Source organism: Pristiophorus japonicus, chromosome 15 (genome assembly GCF_044704955.1).
Source record: "Pristiophorus japonicus isolate sPriJap1 chromosome 15, sPriJap1.hap1, whole genome shotgun sequence".
NCBI classification, from domain to species: Eukaryota; Metazoa; Chordata; class Chondrichthyes; family Pristiophoridae; genus Pristiophorus; species Pristiophorus japonicus.
The window spans coordinates 94,848,803-94,874,805 of NC_091991.1; the positions used below are offsets into that span (position 1 = coordinate 94,848,803).

A 26,003-nucleotide genomic window follows, 5' to 3' on the forward strand; every position below is an offset into this window, starting at 1 on the left:
AGGTTATCACTGAGCGAAGTAAAAGAGGAAATAGCAGAGGCCTTGACCATCATTTTCCAGTCCTCTTTGGATCTGGGCATGTTGCCAGAGGAATGGCAGACTGCTAATGTAGTACCCTTGTTTAAGAAGGGAGAAAGGGAAAGGCCGAGTAATTACAGGCCTGTCAGCCTAACCTCAGTAGTGGGAAAATTATTGGAAAAAATCCTGAAAGACAGGCTAAATCTACATTTGGAAAGGCAAGGATTAATTAGAGACAGTCAGCAAGATTTATTAAGGGAAGATCGTATTTGACTAACCTCATTTAATTTTTTGAGGAGGTAACCAAGAGGGTCGATGAGGATAGTGCATACGATGTAGTATATATGGATTTTAGCAAGGCTTTTGGTAAAGTCCCACTTGGTGGACTGGTCATGAAGGTTAAACCCACGGTATTCAAGGCAGAGTGGCAATGGTAATGCCGTTGAATGTCAAGGGGCAGTGGTTAGACTCTCGCTTGTTGGAGATAGTCATTGCCTGGCACTTGTGTGGCACGAATATAACATGCCACTTTTCAGCCCAAGCCTGAATGTTGTCCAGGTCTTGCTGCATGTGGGCACGGACTGCTTCATTATCTGAGGAGTTGCGAATGGAACTGAACACTGTGCAATCATCAGCGAACTCCCCACTTCTGACCTTATGATAGGGAGAAGGTCATTGATGAAGCAGCTGAAGATGGTTGGGCCTAGGACACTGTCCTGAGGAACTCCTGCAACGATGTCCTGGGGGCTGAGATGATTGACCTCCAATCACCACAACCATCTTCCTTTGCGCTAGGTATGACTCCAGCCAGTGGAGAGTTTTCATCCTGATTCCCATCGATTTCAATTTTACTCGGGCTCCTTGATGCCACACTCGGTCAAATGCTGCCTTAATGTCGAGGCCAGTCACTCTCACCTTATCTCTGGAATTCAGCTCTTTTGTCCATGTTTGGACCAAGGCTGTAATGAGCCACGTGGTCCTGGTGGAAACCAAACTGAGCATCGGTGAGCAGGTTATTGGTGAGTAAGTACGCAGAATGCCCACAGCGCTTGGTCTGCCCTCCAGGCCTCCATAACCAGTGCCTGCAAAGAGACACTTGGTCACTCAACCAGGAAACACCAGGACTGGTTTGATGAGAATGATCAGGAGATCCAAGAGCTAATAGATTGCAAACGTGGGGCATTTCTGAGCCTTAAACAACAACCCAACCCGGGAGCAGCAAGGCAGCATTACAGACGGCTCAAGGCTCAGGTCCAACAAAAAACCCGGGACCTAAAGAACAGGTAGTGGATGGAGAAAGCACAGGAGATACAACAACTGGCTGACAGCCACGTTATGCGAGGATTCTTCATCGCAGTCAAGGCCACCTACAGTCCAAACTCCCAAGGCCCTACCCCACTGCTGGCCAAGAACGGGGAAACACTCACCAAGGACACCGAGGCAGTCAGGGGCCCGCTGGAAGGAGCACTTCGAAGATCTCCTCAATTGAGACTCTGCCATTAACTCGAGTGTTCTCGACTCCATCCCGCAACATGCGACCCGCCACCACCTCAGTAAAACCCCAACACTGCACAAGGTAGAAAAAGCCATAAGACAACTTAAGAACAATAAGGCTATGGGAGCGGATGGAATCCCTGTTGAGGCACTGAAGTATGGCGGATAGGCACTGTTGGCACGAATACATGACCTCATCTCTCTCATCTGTTGAGAGGAGAGCATGCCAGGAGATCTCAGAGATGCAGTGATTGTGACCATCTTTAAAAAAGGGGACAAGTCCGACTGCAGCAACTACAGAGGAATCTCCCTGTTATCAGCCACTGGGAAAGTCGTCACTAGAATCCTCCTCAACCATCTTCTCCCTAAGGCCGAGGAGCTCCTCCCGGAGTCATAGTGCGGATTTCGTCTCCTACTGGGCACAACGGACATGATTTTTACAGCGCGACAGCTGCAGGAAAAATGCAGGAAACAGCGCCAGCCCTTATAATGGCTTTCTTCGACCTTATAAAGGCCTTTGACACTGTCAACTGCAAGAGTCTATGGAGTGTCCTCCTCCATTTCAGATGCCCCCAAAAGTTCGTCACCATCCTCCGCCTGCTCCATGACGACATGCAGGCCGTGATCCTTACTGTAATGTCTGTAAGCTTGTAATGTTTGTAGCTCCACACTGTGGATGTGGACGTAATGTGTACTGCAAGTGCAGGGTTAATAATAAACCTGCACTTGCAGGCAGATTTCCAGAGGCTTCCGAGAGAGCTGCCTGCCATGTTGGAAGCTGTGTGTGCTTGTGCTCTGTGAATATATCACACTTACTAACGGATCCATTGCAGACCCAATCCACGTCCGGACTGGGGTCAAACAGGGCTGCGTTATCGCCCCAACCCTCTTCTCAAGCTTCTTCGCTGCCATGCTCCACCTCACAGTCAACAAGCTCCCCGCTGGAGTGGAACTAAACTACAGAACCAGTGGGAAGCTGTTCAACTTTCGCCGCCTCCAGGACAGGTCCAAGATCACCCATCTGCGCACATACAGAGGCTGAACTCCAGGACATAGTCGACGTATTTATTGAGGTGTACGAAAGCATGGGCCTTACGCTAAACATCAGTAAGACAAAGTTCCTCCACCAGACTGTCCTCGCCGCACAGCACTGCCCCCCCCAGTCATCAAGATCCACGGCGCGGCCCTGGACAACGTGGACCATTTCGGGAGCTTCTTATCAACAAGAGCAGACATTGACGACGAGATTCAACACTGCCTCCAGTGCGCCAGTGCAGCCTTCGGCCGTCTGAGGAAAAGAGTGTTTGAAGACCAGGCCCTCAAAACTGCCACCAAGCTCATGGTCTACAGGGCTATAGCAATACCCGCCCTCCTGTATGGCTCAGAGACATGGACCATGTACAGTAGACCCCTCAAAAGTCGCTGGAGAAATACCACCAACGATGTCTCCGCAAGACCCTACAAATCCCCTGTGAGGGCAGACGCACCAACATTAGCGTCCTTGACCAGGCCAACATCCCGAGCATTGAAGCACTGACCACACTTGATCAGCTCTGCTGGGCAGGCCACATTGTTCGCATGCCAGACACGAGACTCCCAAAGCAAGCGCTCTGCTCAGAACTCCTTCACGGCAAACGAGCCAAAGGTGGGCAGAGGAAACGTTACAATGACACCCTCAAAGCCTCCCTGATAAAGTGCAACATCCCCACTGACACTTGGGAGTCCCTGGCCAAAGACCACCCTAAGTGGAGGAAGTGCATCCGGAAGGGATGCTCTCATCGCCGAAAGCATGCAGAAATCAAGCGCAGGCAGCGGAAAGTGCATGCAGCAAACCTGTCCCTCCCACTGTTTCCCTCAATGACTATCTGTCGCACCGATGACGGGGACTGTGGTTCTCGTATTGGACTGTTCAGCCACCTGAGAACTCATTTTAAAAGTGGAAGCAAGTCTTCTTCGATTCCGAGGGACTGCCTATGATAATGACCGCTTGATAGCACTTCCATCACTTTGCTGATGATTGAGAGTAGACTGATGGGGCGGTAATTGGTCAGATTGGATTTCTCCTGCTTTTTGTGGACAGGACATACGTGGACAGTTTTCCACATTGTCGGGTAAATGCCAGTGTTGTAGCTGTACTGGAACAGCTTGGCTGGAGGCGCGGCTAGTTCTGGAGCACAAGTCTTTAGCACAACAGTCGAGATGTTGTTGGGGCTCAAAGCCTTTGCTGTATCCAGTGCGCTTGGCTGTTTCTTGATATCACGTGGAGTGAATTGAAGTGGCTGAAGACTGGCTTCTGTGATAGTAGGGACTTCAGGAAGCGGCCGAGATGGATCATCCACTTGGCACTTCTGGCTGAAGATGGTTGCGAGTGCTTCAGCCTTGGCTTTTGCACTCATGTACTGGGCTCGGCCATCATTGAGAATGGAGATGTTTATGGAACCTCCTCCTCCTGTTAGTTGTTCAAGCGTCCACAGAGACGGTAGTTGTAGTTCCCATATTGGACTGTTCAGTCACCTGAGAACTCACTTTTAGAGTGGAAGCAAGTCTTCCTGGATTTCGAGGGACTGCCTATGATAATGATGTCCACCACCATTCACGACTGGATGTAGCAGGACTGCAAAGCTTTGATCTGATCTTTTGATTGTGGGATCACTTAGCTCTGTCTATAGCATGCTGCTTCTGCTGCTTAGCATGTATTTAGTACTGTGTTACAGGTTCCCCAAGTTGGTACCTCATTTTTAGGTATGCCTGGTGCTGCACTTGGCATGCTCTTCTACACTCCTCATTGAACCAAGGTTGTCCTCTGACTTGATGTAAAATGATGGATATGCCAGGGCATGAAGTAAGAAAGTTTGGTGGAATATAATTCCATTGCTGCTGATGGCCCACAGCACCTCATGGTGCTGTTTTGAGCTGCAAGATCTGTTCTGAATCTATCCCATTTAGCATGGTGGTAGTGCCACACAACACGATGGAAGGTGTCCTCAGTGTGAAGACGGGTCATCATCTCCACAAGGACAGTGCCGTGGTCACTGCTAGCAATATTGTCATGAAAAGATGCATCTGTGACAGGTAGATTGACGAGAACGAGGTCAAGTAGGTTTTTCCTTCCTGTTGGTTCTCTCACCACCTGCTGCAGGTCCAGCCTGGTAGCTATGTCCCTTAGGACCGAGCCACTCTTGAGGATGGACATTGAAGTCCCCCACCCAGAGTATGTTCTGTGCCCTTACTACCCTCAGTGCTTCTTTCACATGGTGTTCAACTTGGAGAATACTGATTCATCAGCTGAGGGAGGGCGATAGGTGGTAATCAGCAGGAGGTTTCCTTGCCCATGTTTGACCTGATGCCATGAGACTTCATGGGGTCCGGAGTCAATGTTGAGCACTCCCAGGGCCACTCCCTCCTGACTGTATACCACTGTACCTGCCGATAGTGATGGAGGAGTCTGGGACATTAGCTGAAAGATATGAATCTGTGAGTATGACTATGTCAGGCTGTTGCTTGACTAGTCTGTGGGACAGCTCTCCCAATTATGGCACTGATCCCCAGATGTTAGTGAGGAGGACTTTGCAGGGTCGACTAGGATGGGTGTGCCTTTGTCGTGTCCGCTGCCTAGGTCGATTCTGGGTGGTCCATCCAGTTTTATTTTTTATATACTCCTTTTGTTGTGATTTGGTACAATTGGGAGGCTTACTATGCCATTTCAGAAGGCAGTTAAGAGTCAACTGTATTGCTGTGAGTCTGGAGTCACATATAGACAGACCAGGTAAGGACAGCAGATTTTCTTCCCTAAAGGATAGTAGTGAACTGGATGGGTTTTTATGACAATCTAGTAGTTTCATGGTCACTATTGCTGATACTAACTTTTTATTCCAGATTTATTAATGAACTAATTTTAATCTGGCCCTGCAAATTCCTCCTCACCAACATCTGGGGACTTGGGCCAAAATTGGAAGTGCTGTCGCACAGCACTTAGAAACATTTTGTAGTCCTTCATTGTCTCTGGGTCAAAATCCTGCAACTCCCCACCTAAAAGCACTGTTGGAGTACCTTCACCTCACGGATTGTGGCAGTTCAAAAAAGCAACTCAACACCAGCTTCTCAAGGGCAATTAGGGATGTGCCTTGCCAGCAACACCCACAGCCCGTGAATGAATACATAAAATAAAGAGTGACCACACTATAATTAGAGTTAGTGTAAGAATGGAAAATGAAGGCCACTTCGTTGAAAAAAGCAAATTATAATGAAATAAAGGGGGAACTTGGACAGATTAAATGGAAGGGAAAACTGGAAAATAGAACCATAGATGTGTAGTGGTAAATGTTTTCACAGAAGATGAAAAGGGTGCAATTCACTGAAAGATCAGCAACAGAGGGAAGGATCCAATGAAGGATTGTGGACAGAGGGAAACAAATTGTCAGATTGGAGATAGGGAACAATTCACTGAAGGATCAGGGACAGAAGGAGAGAATCACTGAAGATTGGAGTCAGAAGAAGAGACTCATTGAAGAATTGGAGACACGAAGAAATATACTGGTAAAGTCCTGTCCCCTCAGTACAGATTCACACGAGGCATATAGTGAAGTCAAGGTCACTCTGGACCTGCACCTTTATTACACAGCTCTCGAATGCTGCACTTGCCTGAGACCTGTCCTTATATACCTGTCTCTTGCAAGGTGTACCTGGTGGTAAGGTATGCTGGTGGTTACAGGTCATATCTTATTACAGTTATGTATAGCATGTTAGGATACAGTTATATATAATAATGTAAGATACATGACATCACCCTCCCACAAGGTCTTATTGTCTTTATAGGTTCAGTCTCTCAGGTGGTCTACGCTCTCATGTGGAGCGTCTGAGTTGTGGTTCAGTTGTTTGCCTTGGTGTCTGTTTTTCTTTGGGTGTGGTTGCTGGTATGTCGCCTGGGCTGTCTGTTAGGATTGCCCTTTCCTCAGGTTGTTCCCTCTGTCTGTCCACCACGTGTGATGTGAGTTCCACATTGTAGTCCGCCTCTCGTTCCGCAGTGTTGTTGGTGAATCTGCTTTTGACTTGGTCTACATGCCTCCGGCCATTGTCCATTTTTACTACCAGTAGCCTGTTTCCTTCCTTGCCCGTTACTGTCCCTGCAAGCAATTTGGGACCCCTGCCATAGTTTAGTACAAACACTTTGTCCCCTATCTCATTCCATCTCCCCCTCGAATTTCGGTCATGGTACTTGGTCAGCTTACAGCGCTTTGCCTCAACGATTTCGTGCATGTCTGGGAGGATTAATGAGAGCTTTGTTTTTAAAGTCCTTTTCATCAACAGTTGCGCGGGGGGAGCCCTAGTCAATGAGTGCGGACGAGATCTGTATGCCAGCAGCAGTCACGGCAGGCGACCCTGCAGCGTGGGACCTTGGATTTTAAGCATGCCTTGTTTAATGATTTGCACTGCTCGCTCCGCCTGACCGTTGGAGGCTGGCTTGAATGGTGCCGTCTTGACGTGATTTATGCCGTGGTCAATTATAAAATCTTGGAATTCTACGCTGGTGAAGCACAGACCATTGTCACTGACCAATATGTCAGGGATTCCGTGCGTTGAAAACATGGTTGCGAGGCTCTCCACAGTGGTGGAGGTGGTGCTCGAGTTTAAAATGGTGCATTCGATCCACTTTGAAAATGCATCTACAACTACGAGGAACATTTTGCCCATGAATGGGCCTGCATAGTCTATGTGCACCCGCGACCACGGTTTGGTAGGCCAGGGCCAGGGGCTCAGGGGAGCCTCCCTGGGGGCATTACTAAGTTGGGCACAAATGGTGCACTGTCGGACACAGAGCTCCAAGTCCGTGTCAATGCCAGGCCACCAGACGTGGGATCTGGCTATGTCCTTCATGAGAACGATCCCCGGGTGCTCGCAGTGGAGCTTCCGGACAAATGCCTCTCTGCCTCGCAGAGGCATAACTACTCGGCTGCCCCACATCAGGCAGTCTGCTTGTAGTGATAGCTCATGCATGCGCCTGTGAAAGGGTTTGATCTCCTCGGGGCTGGCATCGCGAGCCTCTGCCCAGTCACCGGTTAGGACACATCTTTTTACTAAGGATAACGTGGGGTCGCTGGCCGTCCAGGCTCTGATTTGGCAAGCTGTCATGGGTGAACCTGTGGACTCAAAGGCATTGATTGCCATGACTATCTCACAGGCTTGTTCGTCAGACCCTTCCGTGGTCGCCAGGGGTAGCCTGCTGAGCGCGTCGGCACAGTTGTCTGTGCCTGGTCTGTGCCTTATGGTATAGTCGTAGGACGCCAGCATGAGTGCCCACCGTTGAATGCGCGCCGAGGCGTTGCCGTTTATTGCTTTGCTCTCGGATAGGAGGGACGTGAGGGGCTTGTGGTCGGTTTCTAACGCGAACTTGGCCCCGACAAGGTATTGGTGCATCTTTTTGACACCGTACACGCACCTCCTTCTCCACCATTTTGTACCCGCGCTCCGCCCGCAAAAGTGACCTGGAGGCATAAGCTATGGGTTGTAATTTACCCGCACTATTGACATGTTGTAAAACGCACCCGATCCTATACGCTAACACATCGCATGTGAGAACTAGCTTTTTACCTGAATCAAAGAAAGCCAAAATACTGTTGGAACACAGAAGGTTGCGTGCCTTATTGAAGGCGCGTTCCTGGGCGTCCCCGTAAAACCAATTGCACCCTTTCCTGAGTAGCATGTGGAGAGGCTCCAGCAGCGTGCTTAAGTTCTGCATAAAGTTCCCAAAGTAATTGAGTAGCCCGAGAAAGGCGGGCAGTTCTGAGACATTCTGGGGCCTGGGTGCCAGGCGAATTACTTTTGTTTTGGACTCTGTTGGGCGGATTCCATCAGCGGCAATCCTTCTGCCCAAAAATTCAACCTCGGGTGCGAGAAACAGGCACTTGGATTTCTTGACTCGCAGGCCGACCCGATCCAACCGCTTTAGCACTTCCTCCAAGTTACGGAGATGGGAGTCGGTGTCCCTGCCCGTAATAAGTATGTCGTCTTAAAATACAATCGTCCCCGGGATGGACTTGAGCAGACTCTCCATGTTGCGCTAGAATATGGCAGCTGCTGACCTGATGTCGAATGGGCATCAATTGTACCTGAAAAGGCTTCGATGTGTGTTGATGGTGGTGAGTAGCTTGGATTCCTCGGTCAATTCTTGCGTCATATATGCAGATGTGAGGTCTAGTTTTGAGAAAAGTTTACCTCCAGCCAATGTGGCAAATAAGTCCTCCGCTCTGGGCAGCGGGTACTGGTCCTGTAGAGAGACTCTGTTTATGGTAGATTTGTAGTCCCCACAGATTCGTACGGATCCATCAGGCTTCATGACTGGGACGATGGGACTTGCCCAGTCGCTAAATTCCACAGGTGATATAATGCCTTCCCGCAGAAGCCTGTCTAGTTCGTGTTCAATCTTTTCCCTCATCACATAGGGTACAGCTCTGGCCTTGTGATGGACCGGTCTAACATCCTGTGTGATGTAGATTTTGACTTTAGCCCCTTTGAAAGTGCCCACACCTGGCTGAAAGAGATGTTCAAATCGCTTTAGAAACATAAAAACATAGAAAATAGGTGCAGGAGTAGGCCATTCGGCCCTTCTAGCCTGCACCGCCATTCAATGAGTTCATGGCTGAACATGCAACTTCAGTACCCCATTCCTGCTTTCTCACCATACCCCTTGATTCCCCTAGTAGTAAGGACTTCATCTAACTCCTTTTTGAATATATTTAGTGAATTGGCCTCAACAACTTTCTGTGGTAGAGAATTCCACAGGTTCACCACTCTCTGGGTGAAGAAATTCCTCCTCATCTCGGTCCTAAATGGCTTACCCCTTATCCTTAGACTGTGTCCCCTGGTTCTGGACTTCCCCAACATTGGGAACATTCTTCCTGCATCTAACCTGTCTAACCCCGTCAGAATTTGAAACGTTTCTATGAGGTCCCCTCTCATTCTTCTGAACTCCAATGAATACAAGCCCAGTTGATCCAGTCTTTCTTGATAGGTCAGTCCCGCCATCCCGGGAATCAGTCTGGTGAACCTTCGCTGCACTCCCTCAATAGCAAGAATGTCCTTCCTCAGGTTAGGAGACCAAAACTGTACACAATACTCCAGGTGTGGCCTCACCAAGGCCCTGTACAATTGTAGCAACACCTCCCTGCCCCTGTACTCAAATCCCCTCGCTATGAAGGCCAACATGCCATTTGCTTTCTTAACCGCATGCTGTACCTGCATGCCAACCTTCAATGACTGATGTACCATGACACCCAGGTCTCGTTGCACCTCCCCTTTTCCTAATCTGTCACCATTCAGATAATAGTCTGTCTCTCTGTTTTTACCACCAAAGTGGATAACCTCACATTTATCCACATTATTCTTCATCTGCCATGCATTTGCCCACTCACCTAACCTATCCAAGTCGCTCTGCAGCCTCATAGCATCCTCCTCGCAGCTCACACTGCCACCCAACTTAGTGTCATCCGCAAATTTGGAGATACTACATTTAATCCCCTCGTCTAAATCATTAATATACAGTGTAAACAGCTGGGGCCCCAGCACAGAACCTTGCGGTACCCCACTAGTCACTGCCTGCCATTCTGAAAAGTCCCCATTTACTCCTACTCTTTGCTTCCTGTCTGACAACCAGTTCTCAATCCATGTCAGCACACTACCCCCAATCCCATGTGCTTTAACTTTGCACATTAATCTCTTGTGTGGGACCTTGTCGAAAGCCTTCTGAAAGTCCAAATATACCACATCAACTGGTTCTCCCTTGTCCACTCTACTGGAAACATCCTCAAAAAATTCCAGAAGATATAACTGTTGAGCAGGAGGTCCATTCCTCTAACGACATGGCATGAACATCATCCCATTTCCAGTTTAGTTTTGCCAGCCAGCTTCTCCACAGCAGTGCTGGGGGGTCTCCGGGGACAATCCACAGGGGAAGTCGGTTCACTGTCCCTTTGTGTGTGACTGAGAGCATGGCGCTGCCAAGGACTGGGACGATTTCTTTGGTATAGGTCCTTAGTTTGGTGTCGACCCTTGAGTTTTGGTCTGTCTCTTTTATGCGGCCACAGTTGTTCAAATTGTTGAGCGCCCATGAGAGATTGACTCGCTCCCGTATCCAGCTCCATGTTGACAGGTATCTCATTGAGTAGGACCCTCATCATTATTGGAGGCCTCTTGTTGTAGGAGCAGCGGCCATTGATCGTGTTGACCTGCTGTACATCGGTGTCCCGTCTCCACCGTCTTCTGGTCCGCTTTCCGACCCATCCGATTCGTATACCAGCCGAGCTACCGTTTTTTTGCACATGCGGACCAGATGCCCTGTATAGTCGCAGTTTCTGCAAACAACATGCTGAAATTGACATCCCCTTGACAAGTGCCTACCCCCACACCTCCAGCACAGACCGCTTCCATTTTTTCCAAAGAATGAGCTGAGTCTGGCTGATCTCTCTTGAGCTTCCCTCAGTTTGTAGTTGATTGCTCACATTGTGGGTTGATGAGGTGTGAACAGCCGTTCATGTGGCCCTTGATGGCTTCTGGCGCCACTGCCTGCTGTCGAGGGCCTGCTCTCCTGCTTTTGTCTGTGTGTGGGGGTAGCAGCTTGTTTCATGCTGTGAATCCCTTGTTCCGATATTTCGTTAGCTATCGTACCTACAGTGTAGATCAACCTCGTTTCTTCTTCCTCCGCCAAGAATGTCTGTGCAACCAGTGCTCCTGCCTCTAGGGTCAGGTTATTGGTCTCTATGCGCTTTCGGAATATGCCTGCGTGGCTTATTCCTTCAATGAAAAAGTCTCTCCTTAGTTCATCGGAGAACTCACATAAACTAGCCAACCTCCGAAATTCTGCCACGAAGTCGGGAATGCTCTGGCCCACACAGCGTCTGTAGTTGTAGAACCTAGGTCTGGCCATGTGTAGGCTGCTCACTGGCTTCTGGCGGTCTCTTACTAGTGTGCTCAACTCTTCAAACGACTTGCTTGCTGGTTTCTCGGATGCCAGCAGACCCTTCATTAAAGCGTATGTTTTCGAGCCACAGCTGGTCAAGAGATGGGCTCTTCTCTTGTCTGTTTTGTTGTCGCCTAACCAGTCTTTGGTTACAAAGCTTTTCTGGAGCCTTTCTATAAAGTCCTCCCAATTGTCTCCAGCATTGTACTTTTCATCTGAGCCGTTGTTCGCCATTCTGTGGATTCTGTAATCCCGTAACTCGTCGCCACTGTAAAGTCCTGTCCCTGCAGTACAGATTCACACGAGGCATATAGTGAAGTCAAGGTCACTCTGGATCTGCACCTTTATTACACAGCTCTCGAATGTTGCACTTGCCTGAGACCTGTCCTTATATACCTGTCTGGTACACTGAAGAATCAGGGACAGAGAGAGAGATTCACTGAGGGACTGAAGTCAGAGGGAGCGAATTACTGAGGGACTGGAGACAGAGGGAGCGAATCACTGAGGGACAGGAGGCAGAGGGAGAAACTCACTGAAGGATTGGACACAGAGGGAGCGATTCACTGAGGGACTGGAGACTGAGGGATAAACTCACTGAAGGATTGGAGACTGAGAGATAACTTCACTGAAGGATTGTAGATAGAAGCAGAGATTTACTGCAGGATCAGGGCCAGAAAGAGAGACTTGCAGAGGGATATGAGACAGAGAGAGGAATTCATTAAAGGATCAGAGATAGGGCGAGACTCACTAAAAGACCAGGGACAAAGGGAGAGATTCAGTGAAGAATTGGAGACAGAAGGAGTAACTCACACCAGGCATTTGAAACATTAGAAAAATGTATCCCTGTAAATAACTTGCTATCTGTGTAAGTTCAGGATAAGTTCCTTTATATACTAGTATTTAAATAGGCTGTTGTGACTCTTGTTCCAGATTATGCTGAGCCCATCCAACGGCTGGAGACGAAGAACACCCTCTTTATGCTACTTGCTCTTCACATGGAAGAGTCTCCACTCTGTGAAAAACCAGCTGAACTAAAAGTCAGAAATGAAAATATCATGGTAGGAAAAATACTGCAATAGAAAAAATTATTTGTTTCTCAATTGTTCAATTTCTTTAACAGCAGATTCATAATATCAAGTTTGGGAGGGCTGTTCCAAACAACTGAAGAGCAGAAACCATTTACCAAGGTTTTTCCATGCACAGAATCTAAAACTCCAATTTTAACTTGGGGCAGGAATGGGTGGCAATCCGTTGCCCTAGGAAATCATCATCAGAGCATCTTTTCCATTGGGGCATTGGGTTAGTTACTCAAAGGTAAATTGTCACCTTCGCCTTCAGTCGTTGATGAGCAGTGGCAGACATTTTAAGGAGATATTTCATAGCACTCAACAAAAATATATCCCAATGAGAAGAAAAGACTGTGAGAATGGATAACCATCCGTGGCTAACTAACGAAATAAGGGAGGGTATCACATTGAAAACAAGGGCATACAATGTGGCCAAGACTAGTGGGAGGCCAGAGGATTGGGAAACTTTTAAAAGCCAGCAAAGAGCGACTAAAAAAATAATAGAGGGAAGATAGATTATGAAAGTAAACTAGCACAAAATATAAAAACAGATAGTAAGAGTTTCTACAGGTACATAAACTGGAAAAAAATGGCTAAAGTAAATGTTGGTCCCCTAGTGGATGAGACTGGGGAATTAATAATGGAGAACAGGGAAATAGCAGAGATTTTGAACAAATATTTTGTATCGGTCTTCATGGTAGAAGACACTAAAAACATCTCAATAGTGAATAATCAAGGGGCTATAGGGTGGGAGGACACTATCACAAAAGAAGTAGTACTTGCCCAGCTCCTCTGGACCTGATGGCCTGCATCCGAGGGTCCTAAAAGAAGTGCCTGCAGAGATAGTGGATGCATTGGTTGTAATCTACCAAAATTCCCTGGATTCGGGGGAGGTCCCAGCGGATTGGAAAACCACAAATGTAATGCCCCTATTTAAAAAAGGAGGTAGAAAAAAAGCAGGAAACTATAGATCGGTTAGCCTAACATCTGTCATTGGGAAAATGCTGGAGTCCATTATTAAGGAAGCAGTAGCAGGACATTTGGAAAAGCATGATTCAATCAAGCAGAGTCAGCATGGTTTTATTAAAAGGAAATCGTGTTTGCCAAATTTGCTGGAGTTCTTTGAGGATGTAACGAGCGGGGTGGATAAGGGGGAACCAGTGGATGTGGTGTATTTGGATTTCCAGAAGGCATTCGATTAGGTACCACACAAGAACCTAAGAAATAGGAACTGGAGTAGGCCATACGGTCCCTCGAGCCTGCTCCAGCATTTAATAAGATCATGGCTGATCTGATCATAGACTCAGCTCCACTTCCCTGCCTGCTCCCCATAACCCTATACTCCCTTATCGCTCAAAAATCTGTCTATCTCCGCCTTAAATATATTCAATGACCCAGCCTCCAGAGCTCTCTGGGGCAGAGAATTCCACAGATTTACAACCCTCTGAGAGAAGAAATTCTTCCTCATCTCAGTTTTAAATGTGCGGACCATTATTCTGAGACTATGTCCCATATAAGGTTACTGCACAAGATAAAAGTTCACAGGGTTGGGGGTAATATATTACCATGGATAGATGATTGACTAACTAACAGAAAACAGAGAGTCGGGATAAAAGGGTCATATTCCAATTGGCAAACAGTAACTAGTGAGGTGCCGCAGGGATTGGTGCTGGGGCCTCAACTATTTACTAACTATATTAATGACTTGGATGAAGGGACCGAGTCTAATTTAACCAAGTTTGCTGATGATACAAAGATGGGTAGGAAAGCAAATTGTGAGGAGGACACAAAAAATCTGCATAAAGAGATATAGACAGGCTACATGAGTGGGCAAAAATTTGGCAGATGAAGTATATTGTGGGAAAATGTGAGTTCATCCACTTTGGCAGAAAAAATAGAAAAGCAAATTATAATTTAAATGGAGAAAAATTGCAAAATGCTGCAGTACAGAGGGACCTGGGGGTCTTGGTACATAAAACACAAAAAGTTAGTATGCAGATACAGCAAATAATCAGGAAGGCAAATGGAATGTTGGCCTTTATTGCAAGGGGGATAGAGTATAAAAGCAGAGAAGTCCTGCTCCAACTGTACAGAGTATTGGCTAGAGTACTGCGTCCAGTTTTGGTCTCCTTATTTAAGGAAAGATATACTTGCATTGGAGGCTGTTCAGAGAAGGTTCACTAGGTTGATTCCAGAGATAAGGGGGTTGACTTATGAAGATAGGTTGAGTCGGTTAGTCTATAATCATTGGAGTTCAGAAGAATGAGAGGTGATCTTATTGAAACATAAAATAATGAGGGGTTCGACAAGGTGAATGCAGAGAGGATATTTCCACTCGTAGGGGAAACTAAAACTAGGGGGCATAGTCTCAGAATAAGGGGCTGCCCATTTAAAACTGAGGTGAGGAGGAATTTCTTCTTTCAGACGGTTGTAAATCTGGAATTCTCTGCCCCAGAGAGCTGTGGACTGGGTCATTGAATATATTTAAGGCAGAGATAGACAGATTTTTGAGCGATAAGGGAATAAAGGGTTATGGGGAGCGGGCAGGGAAGTGGACCTGAGTCCATGATCAGATCAGCCATGATCTTATTGAATAGTGGAGCAGACTCGAGGTGTCAAATGGCCAACTCTTGCTCCTATTTCTTATATTCTTAAGTTCTAACGTTCTAGATTTGATTAAGTTCTTTTTTGGTCAGTTGGGTATTTGACACAGGCACGAGCCTCCAAATCAAACTACTGAGAAATCGATACAGGTAGAGTTCTGATTTGCCTGATATGAAGTGCATACTCTGTCCACATACCTTGCTCACCTAAATGCAGAGTTTACGCAGAATTTGACAATGGCCAAGGGTCAGCACTGAGAAGGTATATTGCTGGAGTTCAACTAACTAAACCCATGGCATTACCAGCACAGAGCACCAGTAAACATGTTTTTACTTTTAGTTTTTTGATGAGGTAACAGAGAGGGTTAATGGGGACAGTGCAGTTGAGGTTATGTATATGGACTTTCAAAAGTGTTTAATAAAGTACCACTCAATAGACTTGTTAGCAAAATTAAAGCCTGTGGGATAACAGGGGCAGCAGCAACATGGATACAAAATTAGCTAAGGGCCAGAAAACAGAGATTTGTAGTGACTGGCTGTTTTCAGACTAGAGTGAGCTATACAGTGGCGTTCCCCAAGGTTCAGTACTTGAACCACTGCTGTTTCTGATGCACATTAATGACCTGGACTTGGGGGTGCAGGGCACAGTTACAAAATTATCAGATGACACGAAACTTGGAAGTGTAGTAAACAACTAGGAAGATAATAATAGACTTCAAGAGGACATAGACAGGTTGGTGGAATGGGCAGACACATGGCAGGCGAAATTCAACGTGGAAAAGTGTGAGGTGATACATTTTGGTAAGAAGCATGAGAAGATACAATACATGCTAAATGGCACAATTCTAAACAGTGCAAGAAAAGAGAGACCTTGGGGGTGTTTGTGCACAAATTTTTGAAGGTGACAAGACAGGTTAACAAAGCAGTTAATAAAGCATCCTGGCTTTAAAAATAGAGGCATAAAGTACAAAAGCCAGAAAGTTATGCTAACCCTATATAAAACACTAGTTCTGGGCACTACACTTTAGGAAAGATGCAATGGCTTTGGAGAGGGTACAGAAGAGATGTATATGGATAGAGTTGAGAAACTAGGTTTATTCTACTTAGAGTAGAGAAGGCTAAGATGAGATTAGATAGAGGCGTGTAAAATCATAAAGGGTTTAGATAGAGTAAATAAAGAGAAACGGTTTCCAATGGTTGAAGGGTGGATAACCAGAGGGCACAGATTTAAGGTGATCAGCCAAAGAACCAGAGGCAACATGAGGAAAACTTCTACATATAACGAGTGGTTAGGATTTGGAATGCACGGCCTGATAGGGCGGTGGATACAGAGTCAATATTAGCCTTCAAAAGGGAATGGAATAAATACTTGAAGGAAAAAAAATTTCCGGGATATGGGGAAAGAGCGGGGGAGTGGTACTGACTGGGTTACTCTTCGAAAGTTGGCACAGACTCGATGGGCTCCTTCTGTACTGTACTATCCGATGATTATATATTTCTATGTTTCTACTTGCCCAGCTAGTTGTTGAAATAAAGTTCATAATTTCTTTAGAAAAAAGATAGTTGCTTGAGAAAAGGAATATTAAGGCATATGTGGAGCGAACCAGAAAGTGGGGTTAGATTTGATGCGGTATTAAAGCGTATGAGACTGGAACAAGAGAGTGGGATTGGATTCGATGGGATATTAAAGGGTTTATGAGTGATCACAAGAGTCAGATTAAGCTATCTGGGATAGTAAAGGATATGAAGATATCCCGGGGTGAAATTGGAACTGAGCAGCGATGTAAACAGGTGGAATCGCATTGGTCGCCCGTTATACGCTCTGCCCAATATCCAGTTTAATTGGCTCAATAGAACTGAATATCGGGCATGTAATGGCAAATGTGATTCTGCCTGTTGGCCCATGTTCAATTTCACCGCGAGCATCTCTTACAGATTTCCCAATTCTTTTAGGTCCACTATCTCTAACAGATCTCCCCTCTCCAACAGATCTCTCATCTCTAACAGATCTCCCCTCTCCTACAGATCTACAATCTATTACAGATATTATCATAGGCCGTACCTCAAAATGAGGATGACTTGCTTCCACGCCAAAAAAGGATGAGTTTACAGGTGTTTCAGTGAAGGACCCGAACTACATCTTGAAGGGTGGAAAGATGCCTGTGCGTGGATTTTTTTAACGTGTGGTGGCCTTGGCACACCAGCCACCACACGGGCTTGACAGAGCTAGGTCTTGTCAATGGCAAGGATTACCCAAGACGACTGGAGACCAGCTCTGCTGCACGGACCTAGTGCGCACACATATCGCAGTGTGGGTTGGCATTTGGGGACATCGCAGGTGTCAGCACACCCAAAGTGCAATGGGCTAGCCTTGACCTGGGAGAATCACCTTCTTGATCATGGTCTCTCCCCTGCCAGAGAGGTTGTGGGTGGCTCTTAAAAGAGCCATTGTGTTTGTGGTTTGTTCTTACAGCAGTGTGGAGTTTTACTTGGAGCTGGTGTACTTGGTTACCGCCTTTGTTCCTTCTGACACGGCGTGCTTGGCCAGCTCCCCGGGCAGCAGCAGGTGCACACACGGCGGTCTGGATCTCCTGGGAGCTGATGGTGCGGCGCTTGTTGTAATGGGCTAGGTGGAAAGCCTCACCCGCGATGTGCTCGGAAATATCGTTCACAAACGAGTTCATGATGCCCATGGCCTTGGAGGAGATGCCAGTGTCAGGGTGAACCTGCTTCATCACTTTGTAGATGTAGATGGAGTAACTCTCCTTCCTCGACTTTCTGCGCTTCTTGCCACCCTTTGGTGGCGTTTTCTGGATTACTTTCTTGGCGCCTTTCTTGGCAGTAACGGTTTTCTTTTCTTCAGGCATCGTCTTGTTCAGTCAGGCACAGATATACTATCTGCTGATCGATTATCTTTTGATTATATATTATATATTCCAATCTCATACAGATCAATCATCTCTTATAGATCTACCATTTCTTTCAAATTACCCACCTCTTGGTCTATCATCTCTTACAGATCTATCATCTCTTCCAAGTCACCCATCTCTTGATCTTCCAACTCTTACAGATCTCCCATCTCCTCCCAATCTTCAATCTCTTGATCTCCGATCTCTTACAGACCTACCAATTCTTACACATCTCCCATCCTTTGTAGAGTTCCAATCTTTTGATCTCCTATCTCTTGATCTACTATATCTTATAGATCTCTCATCCCTTGACGCCCACCTCTTGTTCTACCATTTGTTACATATCTATCATCTCTTACAGATCTCCCATCACTTTATCCACCATCTCTTACACATCTACCATACCCTGCAAATCTCTTGATATACCAACTCTTATAAAATCTATCATATCTTACAGCTATCCCATCCTGTCATCTCCCATCTCTTGATCTTCCATCCCTTGATCTACTGTCCTGTACAGATGTCCCATCTCATGCAGATCTCTTATCTCTTACACATCTCTTGCAGATCACCCAACTCTTGATATTGCATCTTTTGATCTACCACACCTTACTAATCTATCAAATCTTACAGATCTACCATTTTTTACAGATCTATTATAGGTCTCCCATCTCTTAGTTCTCCTATTCCTTGATCTCTTATCTCTTGCACTACCATCTCTTCATCTGATATCTTTTGATCTACCATCTCTTTCAGATATGCCATATGTTATAGATCTACCATCTCTTGCCAATCTACAGACTTCTATCTTTGCCATCTCTTATAGATGTTCTGTCTCTTACAGATCTCCCATCTCTTAAATATGTCCTATCTCTTGATTTTCCATCTCTTGATCTACCACCTCTTACAGATTTCCCATCAATTGAGGCAAAATCTTTTACAGATCTACCATCTTACTGATCATCCATCTCATACAGATCAACATCCCTGACAGATCACCTGTCTCTTGATCTCGCAAATAGTACAAATCTCCAATCTCTTACAGATTTATCATCTCTTGATCTACCATCTGTTACACATTTTCCATCTTTTTCACATCTCACATCTCTCAGTCTTGCATCTCTTGATCTACCAACTCTTACAAATCTACCATCTTCCAGATGTGCCATCTCTTAATGATGTCCAATCTCTTACATATCTTCCATCTGTTACAAATCAAACATCTCTTACAGATCTACCATCTTTTCATTTCTCTTCTCTTGATCTCCCATTTCTTGATTCACCATCTTTTACACATCCACCATCCCTTGCAGATCTCCCAACTCTTGATCTCGCATCTCTTGATCTGGCAGCTCTTACATATCTACCGTCTCTCACAGAACTAACATCTCTTATAGATTTCCCATCTCCTCCAGTTCTCCCACCCCTTGATAACCCAACCCTTGATCTCCATCTCTTGATTTCCCATATCTTGGTCCACCATCTTTTACAGATCTACCATCTCCTACGAATCTACAACCTTCCAAACCTATCACTTACAGATGTTCCATCTCTTACACATCTCCCATCTCTTACACATCTCCTACCTCTTACAGATCTCTCATTTCTCGATTTCCCATCTCTTGATCCACCATCTCTTAATCTACCATCTCTTACAGATTTTACACATCTACCATCCATTGCAAATCTCAAATATCTTGATCTTACATCTCTTGATCGATCAACTCTTACAATGCTACTATCTTCCAGATATACCATCTTTTAATGACGTCCCATCTCTTAAAAATCTCTCATCTCTTGGTCTACCATCTCTTACACATCTACCAACTCTTACACACCTACCATCCCTTGCAGAGTTCCTATCTCTTGATCTACCATCTTTTGCAGATTTAACATCTTTCAGATCTCTCGTCTCTTAGAGATCTTCCGTCTCTTGAATTCCCATCACTTTTTAATTTCATTTATTTTTTACTTTTTCACTCACGGGATATGGGCGTCACTAGCAAGGCCAACATGTATTGCCCATCCCTAATTGCCCTTGAGAAGGTGGTGGCGAGCCGCTTTCTTGAACTGCTGCAGTTCATGTAGTGATAATAATCACACAGTGCTGTTAGGTAGGGTGTTTCAGAACTTTGACCCAGCGACGATGAAGAAACAGTGATATATTTCCAAGTCAGGATGGTGTATGACTTGAAGGGGAATGTGGAGGTGATGGTGTTCCCATGTGCCTGCTGCCCTTGTCCTTTTAGGTGGTAGAGGTTGTGGGTTTGCTGCTGAAGAAGCCTTGGCGAGTTGATGCAATACAACTTGTAGATGGTACACACTGCAGCCATGGTGCGCTGGTGGTGGAGGGAGTGAATGTTTATGGTGGTCGATAGCGTGTGGATCAAAGGAGCTGCTTTCTCCCAGATGGTGTTGTTGGAGAGTATTCCATCGCACTTCTGATGTGCCTTGTAGGTGATGGACAATCAGGAGGTGAGTTGCTTGCTGCAGAATACCCAGCTTCTGACCTATTCTTGTAGCCTCAGTAATTATGTGGCTGGTCCAGTTAAGTTTCTAGTCGTTGGTGACTCCCAGGATGTTGATGGTGGAATATTCGATGATGATAATGCTATTGAATGTCAAGGGAAGGTGGTTAGATTTTCTCTTGTTGGGGGTAGTCATTGCCTGGTACTTGTGTGGCGTGAATGTTATTTGCCCTTATCAGCACAAGCCTGAATGTTGTCCAGGTCTTGATGTGTGCAGGCACAGACTGCTCCATTTTCTGAGGAATTGCAAATAAAACTGAATACGTTGCAATGATCAGCGAACTTCCCCATTTCTAAACTTCTGCCCTGAGGAACTCCTGCAGCGATGTCCTGGGGCTGAGATGATTGGCCTCCAATATCCATAACAATCATCCTTTGTGCTAGGTATGACTCCTGCACTGGAAATTCCGCGCCCCCCCTCCCCCCGATTCCCAATGACCAGTTTTACTTGGGCTCCTTGATGCCACACTCGGTCAAATGCCTTGATGTCAAAGTAAGCCACACTCACCTCATCTGTGGAATTCAGCTCTTTTGTCCATGTTTGGATCTAGGCTATAATGAGGTCTGGAGCCAAGTGGTCCTGGCAGAACCAAACTTAGCATTGGTGAGCAAGTTATTGGTGAGTAAGTGCTGCTTGATAGCACTGTTGACGACACCTTCCATCACTTTGCTGATGATTGTGGGCTGATGGGGAATTAATTGGCTGGATTGAATTTGTCCTGCTTTTATGTACAGAATATATTGGAGCATGCTGCTTCCACTGTTCAGCATGCATGTAATCCTGTGGAGTAGCTTCACCAGGAACACCTGCTGCTGCTCCTGATGCTCTATAGTTCTCATTGAACCAGGGTTGGTCACATGACTTGATGGTAATGGTAAAGTGAGGGATATGGCCGGCCATAAGGTTACAGATTGTGGTGGAGTACAATTCTGTTGCTGATGGCTCACGGTGCCTCATGGGTGCCAAGTTTTGAGCTGCTAGATCTATCCCATGTAGCACGGTGGTATAACCACACATGATGGAGTGTCTTCAGTGTGAAGATGGGACTTCGTCCCCACAAGGAATATGTGGTGGTAACTCCTAACAACACTGTTCTGCTGTTATGGACAGATGCATCTGTGACAGATAGATTTGTGGGGATGAGGTAAAGTAGATTTTTCCCTCATGTTGGTTCTCTCACCACCTGTCGCAGGCCCAATCTGGCAACTTTATCCTTCAGGACTCAGCCAGCTCAGTCAGTAATGGTGATACCGAGCCACTCTTGGTGATGGACATTGAAGTCCCCCAGACAGAGTACGTTCTGTGCCTTTCCTACCCTCAGTGCTTCTTCTAAGTGGTGTTCAACATGGAGTCATCAGTAGAGAGAGGGTGGTAGGTGGTAATCAGCAGAAGGTTTCCTTGCCCATGTTTGACCTGATGCCATGAGACTTCATGGGGTCCGGACTCAATGATGAGGACTCCCAGGGCCACTCCCTCCCAACTGCATGGTGTTGGAGGAGTCTGGACCGTTGGCTGAATGGTATGATTTTGTGATTATGACTATGTCAGGCTTTTGCTTGACTAGTTTGTGGGACAGCTCTCCCAATTTTGGCACAAATCCCCAAATGCTAGTGAGGATGACTTTGCAGAGTGGAATGGGCTAGGTGAGACTTTGTCGTGTCCGAATCCGATGCCTAGGTCGATGCTGGATAGTCAGTCTGGTTTTATTCTTATTGTACTTTTTGTAGCAGTTTGATATAACTGAGTGCCTTGCTCATTTCAGAGGGCAGTTAAGAGTCAATCACATTGCTGTGGGTCTGGAGCATATATACACTGGGTAAGAACGACAGGTTTCCTTCCCTAAAGGACATTTGTGAATCAGTGCTTTGGCAATCTAATAGCTTCATGGTGACTATTACTGATGCAAGTTTTTTATTCCAGATCTTTATTCAATTTACTGAATTCAAATTCACAAGCTGCCAAGGAGCATGGAGGTCTTGCTGCAGTTGTACAGGGCCTTGGTGAGGCCTCACCTGGAATATTGTGTTCAGTTTTGGTCTCCTAATCTGTGGAAGGACCTTCTTGCTATTGAGGGAGTGCAGCGAAGGTTCACCAGACTGATTCCCGGGATGGCTGGACTGACATATGAGGAGAGACTGGATCGACTGGGCCTGTATTCACTGGAGTTTAGAAGGATGAAAGGGGATCTCATAGAAACATAAATAAATTCTGACAGGACTGGACAGGTTAGATGCAGGAAAAATGTTCCTGATGTTGGGGAAGTCCAGAACCAGAGGACACAGTCTAAGGATAAGGGGTAAGCCATTTAGGACCGAGATGAGGAGAAACTTCTTCACTCAGAGAGTTGGTAACCTGTGGAATTCTTTACCTCAGAGAGTTGTTGATGCCAGTTCATTGAATATATTCAAGAGGGAGTTAGATATGGCCCTTACGGTTAACGGGATCAAGGCGTATGGCGAGAAAGCAAAAAAGGGGTACTGAGGTGAATGATCAGCCATGATCTTATTGAATGGTGGTGCAGGCTTGAAGGGCCGAATGGCCTACTCCTGCACTTATTTTCTATGTTTCTATGTTTCTATGGTGGGATTTGAACTCAAATCTCAGTTATGAGTCCAGTAACATAACCATTATGCTACCTTACCCTCGGTCTTGATCTCCCATCTCTTGATCTACAATCACTTACAGATCTACTATCTTCTACAAATTTACCATCTCTTACACATCCTCCATCTCTTACAGATGTACCAACTCATACAGATTCCCTCATCATTTACAGATCTCCCATCCCTTGATTTCCTTGATCTGACAGACCTATCATCTCTCAGGCTTCCATCTCTTACAAATATCTCATCTCATACAGACCTACAGTCTCTTACAGCCCTGACATCTATTACATATCTCCCATCTCTTGGTCTACTATTTCTCTCAGAGCTCCCATCTACCATCGCTTTCTGATATACCATCTCTTACATATGTAACATCTCTTAAAGCTCTCATCTCTTGATCTAAATCTCTATCACATCTACCATCCCCTACAGATTCCCCCATCTCTTACACATTCCCCATCTCTTACAGATTCCCCATTCCCCATCACTTACAGATCTCCAATTTCATACAGTTCCACCATCTGTTACTGCTCTCCCATCTCTTGCTCTATTGTGTCTTTTAGATCTCCCATCTCTCAATTTTTGATTAACCAGCTCTGACAAATCTACCATCATTTATAGATCTCTCATATCTTGCAGATCTACCATTCCTCACAGATCTCCCATCTTTTGCTCTACCATCCATTACAGAGCTACCATTTTTACAGATAAAGCAGCTATTTAAATAAAGGAGGCAGACAAAAAGCAGGAAACTATAGACCAGTTAGCCTAACATCTGTGGTTGGGAAAATGTTGGAGTCCATTATTAAAGAAGCAGTAGCAGGACATTTGGAAAAGCAAAATTCGGTCAGGCAGAGTTAGCATGGATTTATGAAGGGGAAGTCATGTTTGATAAATTTGCTGGAGTTCTTTGAGGATGTAACAAACAAGGTAGATAAAGGGGAACCAGTGGATGTGGTGTATTTGGACTTCCAGAAGGCATTTGACAAGGTGCCACAGAAAAGATTACTGCACAAGATAAAAGTTCACAGGGTTGGGGGTAATATATTAGCTTGGACAGAGGATTGGCTAACAACAGAGAACAGAGAGTCGGGATAAATGGTTCATTCTCTGGTTGGCAACGAGTAACTAGTGGGGTGCCTCAGGGATCAGTGCTGGAAACTCAACTATTTACAATCTATATTAACGACTTGGAAGAAGGGATTGAGTGTAACGTAGCCAAGTTTGCTGACGATACAAAGATGGGGGTAAAGCAATGTGTGAGGAGGACACAAAAAATCTGCAAAAGGACATAGACAGACTAAGTGAGTTGGCAAAAATTTGGCAGATGGAGTATCCTTTTCACAATGGCAGGCGGTGACTAGTGGAGTACCGCTGGGCTCAGTGCTGGGACCCCAGCTCTTTACAATATACATTAATGATTTAGATGAAGGAATTGTATGTAATATCTCCAAGTTTGCAGACGACACTAAGCTGGGTGGCGGTGTGAGCTGTGAGGAGGACGCTAAAAGGCTGCAGGGTGACTTGGACAGGTTAGGTGAGTGGGCAAACGCATGGCAGATGCAGCATAATGTGGATAAATGTGAGGTTATCCACTTTGGTGGCAAAAACACGAAGGTAGAATATTATCTGAATGGCGGCAGATTAGGAAAGGGGGAGGTGCAACGGGACCTGGGTGTCATGGTTCATCGTCATTGAAAGTTGGCATGCAGATACAGCAGGCGGAGAAGAAGGCAAATGGTATGTTGGCTAGGGGATTTGAGTATAGGAGCAGGGAGGTCTTACTGCAGTTGTACAGAGCCTTGGTGAGGCCTCACCTGGAATATTGTGTTCAGTTTTGGTCTCCTAATCTGAGGAAGGAAGTTCTTGCTATTGAGGGAGTGCAGCAAAGGTTCACCAGACTGATTCTCGGGATGGCGGGACTGACATATGAGGAGAGACTGGATCAACTGGGCCTTTATACACTGGAGTTTCGAAGAATGAGAGGGGACCTCATAGAAACTTACAAGATTCTGATGGGACTGGACAGGTTAGATGCGGGAAGAATGGTCCCGATGATGGGGAAGTCCAGAACCAGGGGACACAGTCTTAGGATAAGGGGTAGGCCATTTAGGACTGAGATGAGGAGAAACTTCTTCAGAGAGTGTTAACCTGTGGAATTCCCTGCCGCAGAGAGTTGTTGATGCCAGTTCATTAGATATATTCAAGAGGGAGTTAAAAAAGGCCTATACGGCTAAAGAGATCAAGGGGTATGGAGAGAAAGCAGAAAAGGGGTACTGAGGGAATGATCAGCCATGATCTTATTGAATGGTGGTGCAGGCTCAAAGGGCCGAATGGCCTACTCCTGCACCTATTTTCTATGTTTCTATAATGTTGGAAAATATGAGGTCATGCACTTTGGCAGAAAAAAATCAAAGAGTAAGTTATTATTTAAATGGAGAAAGATTGCAAAGTGCTGCAGTACAGTGGGACCTGGGGTACTTGTGCATGAAACACAAAAGGTTAGTATGCAGGTACAGCAAGTGATCAGGAAGGCCAATGGTATCTTGGGCTTTATGGCAAAGGGGATGGAGTATAAAAGCAGGGAAGTCTTGCGACAGCTATATAAGGTATTGGTCAGGCCACACCTGGAATACTGCATACAGTTTTGGATTCCATATTTACGAAAGGATACACTTGCTTTGGAGGCAGTTCAGAGCAACCTACTCAACCTATCCTCATAAGTCAGCCCCCTCATCTCCGGAATCAACCCAGTGAACCTTCTCTGAACTGCCTCCAAAGCAAGTATATCCTTTCGTAAATATGGAAACCAAAACTTCATAAAA

The 26,003-nt window shown here is 45.8% G+C and overlaps 1 long non-coding RNA gene and 1 other non-coding gene across 2 annotated transcripts in view; one reads left to right on the plus strand and one right to left on the minus strand.

Annotated features, from left to right (window-relative positions):
* LOC139281593 (uncharacterized) overlaps positions 1-12,445 on the plus strand; it is a 32,482-nt gene extending 20,037 nt beyond the window's left edge. Inside the window, exon 3 of the long non-coding RNA XR_011596892.1 lies at positions 12,395-12,445. This is a non-coding gene — a long non-coding RNA (uncharacterized lncRNA). The remainder of the gene's footprint in view (positions 1-12,394) is intronic.
* Positions 12,446-17,401: 4,956 nt separating this feature from the next.
* On the minus strand, positions 17,402-17,560 carry LOC139225934 (U1 spliceosomal RNA). Its single transcript, XR_011587181.1, has one exon. It is a non-coding gene; the product is annotated as a U1 spliceosomal RNA (small nuclear RNA).
* Between the last annotated feature and the right edge of the window lie 8,443 nt (positions 17,561-26,003).